This window comes from Acomys minous (assembly GCF_964271855.1).
Source record: "Acomys minous genome assembly, chromosome: 7".
Lineage (NCBI taxonomy): Eukaryota > Metazoa > Chordata > Mammalia > Rodentia > Muridae > Acomys > Acomys minous.
Window position 1 is genome coordinate 102,436,302 of NC_140488.1, and position 13,894 is coordinate 102,450,195.

General features: G+C 42.8%; 1 protein-coding gene across 2 annotated transcripts in view; it reads left to right on the plus strand.

Annotated features, from left to right (window-relative positions):
* SHROOM2 (shroom family member 2) overlaps positions 1-13,894 on the plus strand; it is a 145,040-nt gene that overhangs the window by 56,126 nt on the left and 75,020 nt on the right. The gene's annotated exons all lie outside the window — the stretch shown is intronic.

Below are 13,894 nucleotides of genomic sequence, written 5' to 3' on the forward strand. Positions count from 1 at the left end.
AATAAATAAAATATCAAAAAATGAACTGGGTATGTTGCATACCTCTAATATCAGCACTTCACAGGCTAAGGTGAGAGGATCAGGAGTTTGAGGCCAGCCTGGGCTACAAAGTGGTACCATGCCCCCTAGTAAACAAACAGTAAATCACTAAGTATATAGAGTTAGAAACATCAGTCTTTTCTGGGAAGAGCTACTCTAACTACCTCATTTTTAGGCTCTTAGGCAGATAGTGGAAATTCAGGACCAGAGACTTTCCTGGAGTCTCAGAATTTTCCCTGTTGCTTTGTCTAGAGCCGTGACCGTGTCACACCTGGGCCTATAGCCATTCAAGTCTTCCTCATTGCCATGTCGCTGCTATATCTACAGACATCTGTCTTAGTTCAAGGTCAAAGCAAAGAGATGGCTTTGACATCTCTGCCCTTGGTCGCAGAGACTAAGGCTATGCTATGAAGTCTCTAGCTATTTTCTGTTCTTCTCTCTGCTTGGTGGACACACTCACCTGCAATGGATTCAGACACAATAGAAAAATATAGGGCTGGGAGCTACTACAGAGAATTCAGTATTAGTGATGAGGGAGGGAGAGGGAAGACTTTCAAATGACGTAATCAAGGATCACAAGAAAGGAACTTGGACATGAATAAAGCTCCAGTGAAAAATCAACTGTGGAGAGTCATGAATCTTTGAATGGTAAATCCAGGACAAAGAAAACAGAAAAAGAAAGTGAGGCTCACCTTTTTAATAACAAACCATTTTATTTAGGGACTTGAGCACCTTGAGGTGCTGGGTATGTACATGGATATTAAAAATAAAAACCTATGAGAGTTATATCTGAGAATAAGTTTTGAATTAGCCAAAGCAGCCATGGACATGATTTTATGGTTCCTTAACTTATTTTTCTTAATTTTGTATTGCTGGAATTGAAAATAAGGTAAGTCTTCTAGCAGTGAGCAATAACACCAGCTACTACCCCCTTTGAAGGTAATGCCTCCACTATGTACCCCATGCTGGTCTCAAACTCATGATCTTCTTGCCTTAGCCTCCTAAGTGCAGAATGACAGATATATATATCACCATACCCAGCAACATAATACTGTTTTTGTAGGGTGGGATGGAATAGAGGAGCCACTTTTTTTGAAAAGCAATGTGAACATTTGAGAACAGAGTCTAACCCCTAAAATCTATATTGTTAGCTGGAGACACCTGCTACTGTAAAGCTATTTCTCCATGGCCCTGGGTAGTGTAGTGGCTGTACCTTCTGAAGAAAAGATCATGTCATCGCCTTGGGGCTGCGTGTTTTGTACTTCCAGACCCCCACTTGTGTCTATCCTTCTAACCCCAGAAACATTTACATATCCAAGCAAGAGCTTTTTCTTTCTTTCTTTTTTAATGTTTGTTTTTGACAACAAGAATCACCAAAGTTTTCGAACTAAAAGATACCCTTTGTGGTTAACAAGAGCATCATACTGTATAAAGGGGAGAAAGAGGAAGGCTGGGGCGGGGCGGGGGGGGGGGGGAAGGAGGCGTTCCTATGAGTTCACTTCAAGGGAAGTCATTGTAGCTCAGTTCCCCCTCCCTCTTTCCTTGTTACGTGCACAGCTACAGTGCATTCAATTGTTTAAGAGCAACACATCCTTTGAACTATCCCTAGGATGGGAATGTTCATTAAAAATAAACAGCCATGTGTCCTGAGCAGCTGGAACTCTGTGTTCTAACACCCAGCAGTTCCGTTTCCTGTCTTTTGGTTGTGTATCTGTTCTTCCAGATTGCCTTTGTGCTTTGAAAACTGCAAATTTCAGTAATCCTAGTAATGTCTATGCAAGCAAGCATTTCAATGACATGACTCCTCTTTATCCAAAGATCTGTGAGAACTGCCTAAGAGCACATAAGCATTGTTGCTAGATGGGTGGGAAGCCTGTTTAGCATCTAGATACTTGGAAAACCTGCTTGAACAGCCATGGTGGTATAGTGTTGTTGTTGTTGGTGGTGGTGGTGATGTGGTGTATGTGTCTGTCTGTGATATTCCTTTCCTGCCCTGAATTGTCCTAAGATGAATACTGAGCTGTAATCAGGAACTTTTCCTTATCTTTCCTGATTCTTTCCCTCTTCAGCCTTTCAAGAAATGGTGTGTATTGAATGGTGAGGGATATCTGTAAAAGAGAGGAGGGAAATATATATAAAATTTGCTCTTTGTCCTTAGAAAGATGCTGGTTGCCTTAGAGCTTTCTGTCACTGTGACAGACTATCTAACTCAGTGGAGCAAAGATTTATTTTGGTTCCTAGTTTCGGAGGTTACAGTTCATGGTCATCTGGCTCTGTTGTTTCTGGCTCTCTGTATGGCAAAAGGGTGTGGTGGAGCAGAATTATTCACTTCACAATAGCCAGGAAGCAGAGAAAGGGCCACAGGATAAGGGACATGATACATTCTATTTAGGTCATGACCTAATTTCTCCAACTACACCTAACATCCCAGTAAAGATATTAAATTATAAACTCACCAGTGGCTTATTTTATGATTAGGCCAGCACCTTCATGACCTAGGTACTTCTCAATTTCTCCACTAGGTAGGACCAAGCCTCCAATAGGTCTGGGGTCCTCTAGGCTGAATGTGAGCGAGCCAAAGTAATATACATTTCAAGTAATGAGTGGGTGGTATACTCATCATTATTGGGGTATGTGACAGCAGGGTGAATGGTGACTAGAATTTAAAAGCCTGTTTTGCATGGAAATAGTAGACAATGTTAAATATGATGGCCCCTCATGGGCTCTCCAAACTCTTATGCATTCTGCTACACACTAGAAGGAGGCTGATTTGTGTGACCTAGGTGGCTCCCTGCTTTTTTGCCATGGTGCATAGAGTTGACTTGTCTTTGGTTTTTCTGTTCCATGTGAGCCATTCAGGATATCACTAATATATCATTTAACATAGTGGTTCTCCATTGGGAGGAATTGTGTCTCTCAGGAGACCTATGACAATGTCAGAGAGCTGGGAGCAGTAACTAGCAGGTAAAGGCTGGGGATGCTGCTAAACAGCCTGCAAGGCACAGGACATCCATTTTGCCCAAAGCAAAGAGTGACCTGGCCCCAAATGTTATCAGTGCTAAGGTTGAGAAGCTTAGTTTAAGGTAAGGTATTCTGTTTGGCTATCCAAAAATTTTTGCCCCAATGTTTTACTAACTAAATATTTGGGTAAAATGGCCACTGTTGACTGATTATATATAATATTGCTATAAACATTCCTCTGAGGGTCTTTGATTACTACACTGTTATGATTTGGATCTTAAAGGCCCCCTGAGGTGTCTGTATTAAAAGCAGCTAGTCTGTGATGCTATTAGGAGATTGTGGAACCTGTGGGAAGTGGCACCTAGTAATAGGAAGATAGGCAATTGAGGGTGTGCTCTTGAAGGCTCTACCTCATTCACTCTTGACTGCCTTGAGGTGAGCAAATGTGCTCTGCCAGGTGATTCTGCTGCCCTGTTTACTGCTTTGTCACAAGCTCAGAGGCAGCCTAGGTGGTTCTCCTAGGCATTTTGTCACTGTTGGGGAAGCTATCACACATCTATACACATCTGCTATTGTCCTGTGCATTATATATCAGGCCATTGAGCTGTATATGTAAGAAATGATGGCATGTGCTTTTGTCCTTGTAGACATCATGATCTTTTGTCCTTGTAGACACCATTCTGAAGTTGGACCTTGCCCCACATTGCTGGCTGCGTAGGCTGACACTACACAGCTGAGTACCTGAGCATAGGGACCTTTTTCTTTCTGCATTTGGTCAGGGCAGAGGCACCAAGGGTTCTGTGTGGCAAGGGGATTTTCAAAACACTAGAAACTGATGTGACTGTGGGAGAAGAGTCACAAGTAAATGGAGGGTCTTGGACTGGTTAGCCCTTAACTAATTTCCAACTGCCAGTGGTTGTTAACACAGTCCTTGTTTATGAAAATGAAGATGTAGAGCAGTGGAATATGAAAACAGATTGAGCCTTCTGGGCCCCTCTGCATCTATCCGTCGCCCTGAGTGGCTGTGACATGACCTTTCCCATCTGTTGCATCACCTCTGCCTTGGCAGCTTCCTCTTTTGACCTAATGAATGGAGATCCTTGAAAACAGTTTTCCTGACCCATGCACAGTCTCTTCCTTGAGAGGGCCAGCTGGTGAGATATGCATGCATTCTTTTCTGTACTTGCTTGATTATAAATACAGGATATTTAGACCATGACATACTTTAAAGAGAGATTTGTGTTAGGCTGACAAGTTAGCTACTCCCCTCCCTTCCACTGTCTTTCTATATAGGGCCCCAGACTTGCTGTGTAGCCTGCAACTCAGCTGGCCTTTATCTCCCAATCCTCCTGCCTCAACATTTTGAGTGTTGGGATTACAGGTAATCTCCATCATATCCAACAAAATCATATATTAGCTATGTGTCAGACAAGATGCATAGGAGGTTCTTTAGTTTTCTTATATCACTAAGTATGAAGCTTTGGTCCCTGCCCATGCTAAAAAAAAAATCCTCCACTACTTAGACATAATCCCCAGCTATTAGGTACCATTTAATTCATGGAGGAAATGTGACCTGGTTTCTACACAATTCACTTAGGCTAAACTTTTAAAAGTCACTCCACTTACAAATTACAACCTTTTGTGTTTTCTGTAATGCTATACCAGCTGTATAGAAAACTGTCTTGTTGGTTATTGAGCTACAGTCTCATGTAGCACAAAATGACCTGAAACTTACTAGCTGAGGATTACTTTGAACTGCTTGCTATCCTCCTGCCTCCACCTCCCAAAGTTGGATTGCAGGCATACTCCATGAAGCACAGCTCCTGGTCCCAACCCACCATAAATAGATTGTAATGATAATAGTGATTTGTGACTAAATTTGTATAATACTTGGAGTTTGTAGTATGTTTCCAATTTTATCTCACTTGGATCCTTGTAGTTGATCTGGAAGGGTATTTTGAAGGCAGAGTCTGTGTATTCATGCTTGTGTAGGATGACCTTGAACTGATCCTTCTGCCTTTATCTCAAGTGCTGGGATTACAGGCATGTGCTACCACACCTGGTTTTAATCCCAGTCTGATACAAACAGATTGTAGAAATCACAGTGATCTGTGAATGTACTCGTATATGAGTTTGCAGCACATCTTCATTTTACCTCACTTTATCTTCCTGGTTGTCTTAGGGCATTTTCATTTTTACCCATTTGCCCTCCTCTCCCTTCTCCTTTTTTTCCCCCTCTTCCTTCCCTTCTATTTTCTCCTTTCCCCCCTTCTCCTTTTCTTTGTCTTCTGTTTCCCTTTCATTCCCCCTTCCTTTCTTATTTGAGATACGATCTGTGTAACTCAGGTTGGTCTTGAGTTGGCTATTGTAGTTGAGGATGACCTTAGTTAGACTCTGGATCCTCTTGTCTTGAACCTCCCTAGTGCTGGGATTACGGGTATTTGCCACCATGCCTGGCTGTCCTGGTGGGGTTTTTTGTTTGTTTGTTTGGTTGGTTGTTGGTTTTGCTTTTATTGTTTTGCTTTGTTGAGATTCAGTCTGACTGTAGCCCAGGCTGGCTTGGAGTTCCCAGTTCCCTTAAGGCAGCTTCCCAAGTAGCTGAGATTACAGCAGTGCATTACCAAACCCAGTTTAGACAATCAGTTAGGTTTTTGATGACCAAAGTAATACTAAAGAAAAATGTGTAACTTTGCCCAAGTTCTGTACAGACAAGTCATAAGTCCCATTTCCTTCCTCAATGTTTTGTAAACCTTCTATGACACAAAACTTTCTCCACCATGCCACCTGTTTTTTTCCTCCTCTGTGCCATCAGGGCTGTGTATAGGATAGTGCATTTGCCTCAGAACTTTTATCAGTCAGGTTTGGATAACAAACCACACAGAAATTAGAATAAAGAATGCTTAATGCAAATCAGAATTTGGTGAATTGACTGTGTTGTTTTCTGTTTTGTCTCTTTATAAAAACAAACCACAGTGGTTGGCATAGACACTGGAGGTCTTGCAAATCAAGACTTATTTACTATGGACCTCTGGCTCTTGATAAAAAATTTTACCCTCTCATGAACCTATAGACACAGCATCTCAGGATGGTGAGGCAGGAGATTTGCTTGCGTGTGGTAGTTTGGAGCTGATTTTGGCACCATAGTTAGGATTCATCACTTAAAAACTGCACAGAATCGTAGGCCGGGCGTGGTGGCGCACGCCTTTAATTCCAGCACTTGGGAGGCAGAGGCAGGTGGATCACTGAGTTCGAGGCCAGCCTGGTCTACAAAGCGAGTCTAGGACAGCCAAGGCTAACACAGAGAGACCCTGTCTCAAACAAACAAACAAACAAACAAACAACAACAAAAAAAAACCAAAAAAACAAAAAACAAAAAAACTGCACAGAATCGTTAACTAGCAACAAACTGTTGTTGTTGACTTGGCATTAACTAGTAACTACTACAGGTAAAAAGAACTCAAAACAAACATGAATAGCATATAAAGAAGAAGGTGGGATCAGAGTCCGGGTATGTACAAAAAGAGAAATTGTCTTCCTCAGCCCCACTGGGGGGGGAGGGCGTGGCACGGGGGTTATACAGACAGGCAGACAGAGAGACAGAGACTGTGTGACTATGCTTATGTCTGACCAGTCTGGTCTGTCTCCTCTCTAGATAGGGAAGAAGGACATTCACAGGCCCAGCAATCAGGAAATGGCCCTGTGCTGTGGGGTGTTCTTAGAGCTCACTGGGAAACTGGCTGGGATGCCCATAAAACTCGCTAGAAAGCTATTTGAAAGTTGTTGCTAAAAGGCACCTTTGAGGCTACCTTCACTAGGTTACTCCAGAACCACCATATCCCACAGGACAGGCAGGGAGGAAAGTATCTGAGATAAGGGAGACCAGTCTTCCCTTGGTGTGCCTCCAGTGCCCTCTGCTGACAGTACTGAGCAAGTGCTGGCTCTGGCTTCAGGACAGATGTTCCTAGGGTTGGGGTACTGTTTCAGAGCTTGTGCCTTATTGTCATTGAGATATACATTTTGGCTTTGGAGGGTCGGGTCAAGATGGTTCTAGAGTTCTTCCTTCCTTTAGCACTGCTTCTGCCCTATAGATAGTTTTTTAAAACTACTTTTTTTTAAATTTAAAGATGAGGCATTGGAATGCTAACTGGTGGTGCTTTGCTAACTGGTAGTACTGAGAATATGCTGTTTTCAAATCCTTTGTCTCTTCAGAAGTACCACTTTCTCCAGAAAATTATTTTTTTCTCTTCCTGGGTGTCTCTTAGGCAGATTGTAGTTGGCACTGTTTTTAGCACAACCTTGTCTTGATAGAGTTTTGCCAGGTACTGTAGTCTTCAGACCTTCACCCCACCTGGAGAAGAGGCCCAGTGCTGAGCTTTATGCCTATCATCATGAAGGCTGTGAGCTCTTGCCACAGGCTGTAAATGGCTCCCTGTCTCCCAATCTATTCTACCTGGCTGTTAAGGCTGCTTCTCTGCTTTGCAAAAATTTGACCCAATACCTGGTTCTCACAGTTAAAAGAGCAGTCAGCTCCTTTTTGTTCATTAATAGCTGTCTGCACAGCCCCTGTATCTTGTGCTTGCCTTGGGAGACGGAGGCCCCATGGATACCCCCTTTCCCATTTTAGTGTCTACATGCCCCTGCCCTTGCACCAGAACTTGTCACCAATCTACCATCTTTTAAACATTCCATTTACCTGTCTCTGTCTGTCATTCATCCAGGTCACATCTATCTGCTTTTCTGTGTCTTAGGGCCAAGTATAACCTAGGTCTCATTTCAGGGATAGAGAGATGGATTGTCAGATCTCTATATTCTTTTTCCCTGAAGTCCCACCTTAATGGTATTTCCCAACCTGTTAAACACCCCACCCCCGGCCTGAGTCAAGCTTTCTTTCTGAAGGAACTGAGACTAAACAGAATGAGTAAGGGACTTAAGAAGACTGAGAAGTCATTATTCTCCTGTCTCACAAAAGGCATGGCCTGGTCATGCACTTTGTGCTATTCACTGGAAGGTAAAATATTCTGGAGATAATTACAGCTGATAACCTGCAGTTGTGACTCATGTTTTTAAGTATGATCTCAGGCTCATAAAACAGCAAAGTTGTTCTTCCCTCTTTCATTCTGATCACCGGACATGGGGCTGTGTTCCATTTCTCCAAGCTCAGAATTTTACTTCAGCATGAATGGCAGAGCCAGGTCTTCTTTCTTGCCCCACAGGAGTCCTGCTTACCTTCGTTCTCCTCACCCAGTGAAGACCTCATGCCCTCTGTCAGGAGCACTGAAAAGGCTTCAGGGGTGGGTATTCATCAGGGCTGCACTGGCTTCCTGCCCCCACCTAACACAAGGCCTCCCTATAACCTAGGTTGTCCTCAAACTTGCAACTCTCCTGCTTTAGCCCCTGTGCCCCTCCTGCCAGGCTTTCATGTGCCTACCACCATGCCTGGTTCTCGCTGTTTTATTCTTTTTGTTGAAGAAATTGGTTGAGAGTCTAGCTACAAGGTTAATTCTCCTGAAGCAGTTGTTCTCATCGTACGTTCACACTTGCCTTCCCTCGCCCACCTCCACTACCTGAAGAACAGTCCCCACATTCTGCTACAAGGTCAAGTTCTCAGTCTTCTCACTTTCTGCCCGTACCCTCCCACACTCCTGTGTATTCTTTACACTCTTTCCCCTGACTCATCCCTCTGGCATGCCTCCACTTCCTGCCTGCGTGTTTCTTCATGTCAAGACCTCCATGGAATGTCCTCCCTAATCCTGCTCTCTTCCTTTCAAGTTGCCCTACACAACACTTTGTTTGTAGAGCCTTTACATCTCCACTCTGAGCCAGTGGTGAACATGGCCCTTCATATTTCCATTATATTAGACTGTTCCATCCACAGCGTACCTGGTTCCCTGTAGAATTCATATTCTTTTGTCTTCCCAACACTTCATTCTTGACTGTAAGGATCTATAGTATTGACATATTGGTAGTAACAACACACCCTCTGACTTTATAAACACAGGACTACAGTGTAACAAGTATTGTGTGGCAATTCTGTGTTTTCTACTTTTGTTTGTTTGAGACAAGGTCTCACTGAGTAGCTCAAGCTAACCTCAAACTCAGCCCTTCTGTCTGAAACTCGTGAGTGCCGGGATCACAGAGGTGTGCCACCCGTGCCTGGCTCACTGTTAGCCACACTCATCATTCTTTGAAAATTGGTGCCAAGTTTGTTTTCTAGTGCAAGCATGAATAATTAAGTTTAACTTGAGATAGCATTTGAGTTCAGTATAGAATGGACATTGATAAAGCATTTTCTTTTTAAAATTGCATATCACAGGGCTGGAGAGATGGCTTAGGGGTTAAGGGCACTGGCTGCTCTTCTAAAGGCCCTGGCTGAGTTCAATTCCCAGCAACCACATGGTTGCTTACAACCATCTATAATGAGATCTGGTGCCTTCTTTTGGTGTGCAGGCGTACATACAGGCAGAACACTGTAGACATAATAAGTAAATAAATCTTTAAAAATAAAATTGCACATCACTCTCTTATACAGATCTGGAAAAAGATGTCATTCTGTTCTGTGCAAAGTGAGTATCAATATTCACCTAGGAGGGCCAAGCAACTGAACCTGATTCATGAGGCATAATGAAATATTTTGTGTTTAGATGTTATTAAGGGACATTTCGCTGCTACAAAACAAGGCAGAAGACACACAACAGGATGCACGCACGGTCCTTGGAGGCCAAGGAATTTATCCCAGTTTGGTGTGGGGAATGATTTTCTGTTGACCACATGTAGCACCATTTCAGCTACCACTAGAAAACCTCAGAAGGGGCTTTTGTTTATTATTACATATAGCACGTATGCTTGATTCAGGGTTGATTCCAACCTTCTGGAGCCAGCTTCTCTAGTGTTAGAGAGGGAATTGTTTTCCGAAAACCACTGTGCGGGACACATTTATCTTCCACTCGAACACCCACAGTTCCATTACCCAACTGCAGTTGAACACAGTGAATGAAAAATGAGGACATGATGGCTCCAAGGTATGGCTGAGGAGAAGGTTTATTATAGATATAAGAGAGAATTGCCAGATGAATATGGAAGAGTCCAGACTGAACATGGCCAGTAGACTGAACTGGACCATGTGAAGAGAGGGGTGGGGAGAGTAAGAGAAGAAGAGGAGAGAGGAGCGAGGAGGAGGCCAAGAGAAAAACTAGGACCCAAGAAAGCATGTGGGAACCAAGAGGTTAGCTAAAAGGGTTAGGTTTTTAGGAATAGAGAAACTAGGGAAAGGAAAGTGAAGCTCAGAGGTTTAAGGTAGTGGGTAGGGTATGCCAGCCAGGATAACTCTGTAATGGGGTACTTGTAATACTAAGAGATTCTGGGAGAACCTGGTGGCCAGTGTCTGCTTTGATCTGTTAAATAGACACTTCAGTTAGCTATTTATTCTGGGTTTCTGAGACCTAACACATAGGACAGGTTCCAGGGACAAAAATAAAAATAGGCTCTAGTTTCTCATTGGGCATGCCCCATCATGCTTCTTCTGTCTTTTTTCTAAGAAGATCTTTAGTAAACAATGCAGTAAGACAAACCGTAATTACTACCTCTTGACTCTCCTGGATAAGAGAAGAATTTCCTGGATTTGGACCAAGGACTTGCACCTAGAGGTGCTATTCTGACGAGATTCTGTGAAGGGAATGAGTTTAGGAGACAAAATACTGAAGCGGGAGTCACTTGTCTCCATTTGAAACTACCACTTAAGATCTTGAAGATGTGTGATGGGTGTTGCTGACATGAGGTAGAGGAGACAAGAATGAGAAGGGAGAGTGGTTTTTTGAGTAGTAGCATGCCTGATTGTCTTTAATTCTCAGGGTTACGCCAAGGAGCCACAATTTTCATACCTTCACATCTGGGTCTCTTCATCCCTGAAGAATTCCATGGCTTGATGGGCTTAAGCTATTGTCTTAGTTTTCCCTCTTTGAAGAGGCCATCATGGAGGACCTACCTGAACCTTACAACTAGTATTGCCACTGTCTGTAAATCAGATACAAGCTTAAAGCTCTGACTGTAGTGTCCTTCGGACTCTCACAAGAAGGTAGCTGACCCTCAGTGAGGTCTGCATACCTGTGGCCTTACTGATGTTGTTGTGGAAGGGATGATCAGACACAGTGGTGGCAGTGGAACATCATAGGAGCGCCTTCAGATCTTAACCTGTACCTCAGTATGCTTGGCAGCAGTTTCTGCTTTATTGAGGCCAGTCAGACCCCCCATAGTGCTACACATTGAGGTGCTAGGTCCTCTCTACTGGCAGCTGTACTATTCAGAGGATTTGATGGCTCTTTTCTGCATGGAGGTGAGACCTGTTAAATTCCTAGCTAGCATCTTCCAGTGCTTGCCCACACAACAGCTGAAGCTGTTCTCTGGGTTCCAGGCACTCTCACCATGCTGGAGCAGCAGGCTAGAGATACAGCGGCCAGTGTTTTGTTTTCTCATTACATTTTTCTCCTTCATACATAACTAGTTTTTTGTCAAGGGAGCAATGGAAAGGAAAATACCATGCTATCTCCCAAATGCAAACATGTTTCCCTGGAGAATATAGATGGGTTGTAGTTGAGGAAGGCAGATGGGTGTTGAGTTTGTAAATAAAGTCTTTATTTACCTCTTGTCTTTGTAGTCAAGAAATAACAGGTATCATCGTCTTTTCTTGAGAAGGTGGAAGGACTCAGATGAGATCACTTTGATAGAATGTCCCAGAACTTATCATATAAGCATTTGTGGGAATAGGACGAAAGACCTACTCTTAAAACCCACTAATCATAGCTGAGTCAGACATAGATAATATGTCATTCTGAGGAAGCACTGCTCCAAAAACTGTCTTGGCCAGGCCTAGTGGCTTACTTAATAGTTCCAACTCTTGGGACATTGTGAGACCCAGTCTCAGTTGGGACTGGAGATATTTAGGTCTCTTAGAGAATGCTTGGCTTATGTGCTTAAAGCCTTGGGTTCAATTGCTATCACAATAACCCTGTCACCAAAACTTTCCTAAAGATTTTCTTTATGTTAGTAGAATTAAAAGTTTTAGCCTCCAGGCTGGAGAAATGGCTCAGAGGTTAGGGGCACTGTGTGCTCTTCCAGAGGTCCTGAGTCAGTTCCCAGCAACCACATGGTGGCTCACAACTACCTCTAATGTGATCTGATGCCCTCTTCTGGCTTACAGGTGAACGTGCAGATAGAGCACTCGTATACATTAAATAAACAAATAAAGCCCTTTAAAAAAGTTTTAAGGTCAAGGATGTGTTTTAAATTTTAGCCCCATCAGCTTCACACTGGGCCAGGATACTTTTCTTCCTGTTATATATTGAATACGCAACTTTTTATTGTATGAAATTGTATCTGACATAAGTTGAGCATTTTAAGCATGTTGAAATGTAGATTAAGTGGCATTAGGTACATTTTATACTGTTTTATAGCCATCACCAGTATCTCTGTGTTGACAACCTTCCATCCTGTCATACTGAAACTCTGGCCCCATTAAACACTAACTCATCATTCCAATTCTTCCTCTTCCCGGCCCCTGGGAACCATCATTCTGCTCCTGTCTCTATGGTTTTGTGTACTTAGGTACCTCATATAAATGGAGTTACATAGTTGTTTTTTTTTTTAATTTGGTCTGTGCCATACAGTATAAAGTAAAAATTCATCCTTATTATAACATATGACAGAGCATACTTTTGGGGGGCCATGTGGATGGTACGATGGCACCTCAGATATAATGCATGTCATGCAGGTACCGCACCTCTGAGCTACATCTCAATCCCACTTTTTAAAAAGGGCTGGATAGCATTCCATTATGCATGTATACATTTTACTTATGTATTCGCCTATTAGTGCAGCTAGACATTAGGCATTAATACACCTAGAATAAATAATTATTTAGCAGTAAGGCCCAAATTAGTTTGTTTCTCAGCCCACCAACCAGGAACCCAGAGTCCTACTAAATTGAAGGGTATGGTATTGAGATTCCATCACAGCTGGCTTCAGTGATCCTAGGCACAGTGTTGTATTCCTGGCTTAGGTGTTGTGTTCTCTGCCAGGACCTGTTCTTGGTGTTCATTCTTCCTCCTTGTCCATCCTCCTTCCTCCATGGTTTGTAGTATATCTAGGTTGCTTCCATTGGTACCCCTAACCTCACCTCCAGGCTGTAAATACCTTCTGCTTCTGGTCACTCCACATGTAGGATGCCTTTCTTTGAGTCCTACCCTCAGACAGCCAGATGCCCACATACTCTTCTACCTAGGTGCTTCTGAGTCTTTCACATGAGACTTGTCATAGTTTTTTTTCTAGATGTCATGTGCATTTCAGCTGTGTGTTATGGCTGAGCGTGCAGTCTTGAGTCAGGTATAAATTAAGTACGTCTGTTATGACATTGGGATAAAATTGTCTAGACTTGCTGGGCGAGGTGGCACATATCTTTAAATGAAGCACTTGAGAGACAGAGACAGGTGGTGGATCTCTGTGAGTTTGAGGCCATCCTTATCTATATAGCAAGTTCCAGGCAGTCAGGACTACACAGTAAGATCCTGTTGCAAAAAAAAAAAAGTCTGCATTTTTGAAGTTAGTTATTAGATAGACTACTTCCTGGTTTTGTTGGGAGTATATATTTGAACTGAGGGCCAGCCTTATGCATGAAGACAAGTGCTTCACCACTAAATTGTATCCCCAGCACATTTTTAATGTTAAAATTTCTTTCTTTCTTTCTTTCTTTCTTTCTTTCTCTCTTTCTTTCTTTTCCTTCCCCCCCCCCCCATGTGTAAGTAAAATACATCTGTGGAACTCTGATCAACTTACAAGAGTCAGTTCTTGTCCTTCCACTGAGTGGATGTTATTTCTCTCTTTTTACCATGTAGGGCCTGGGGAT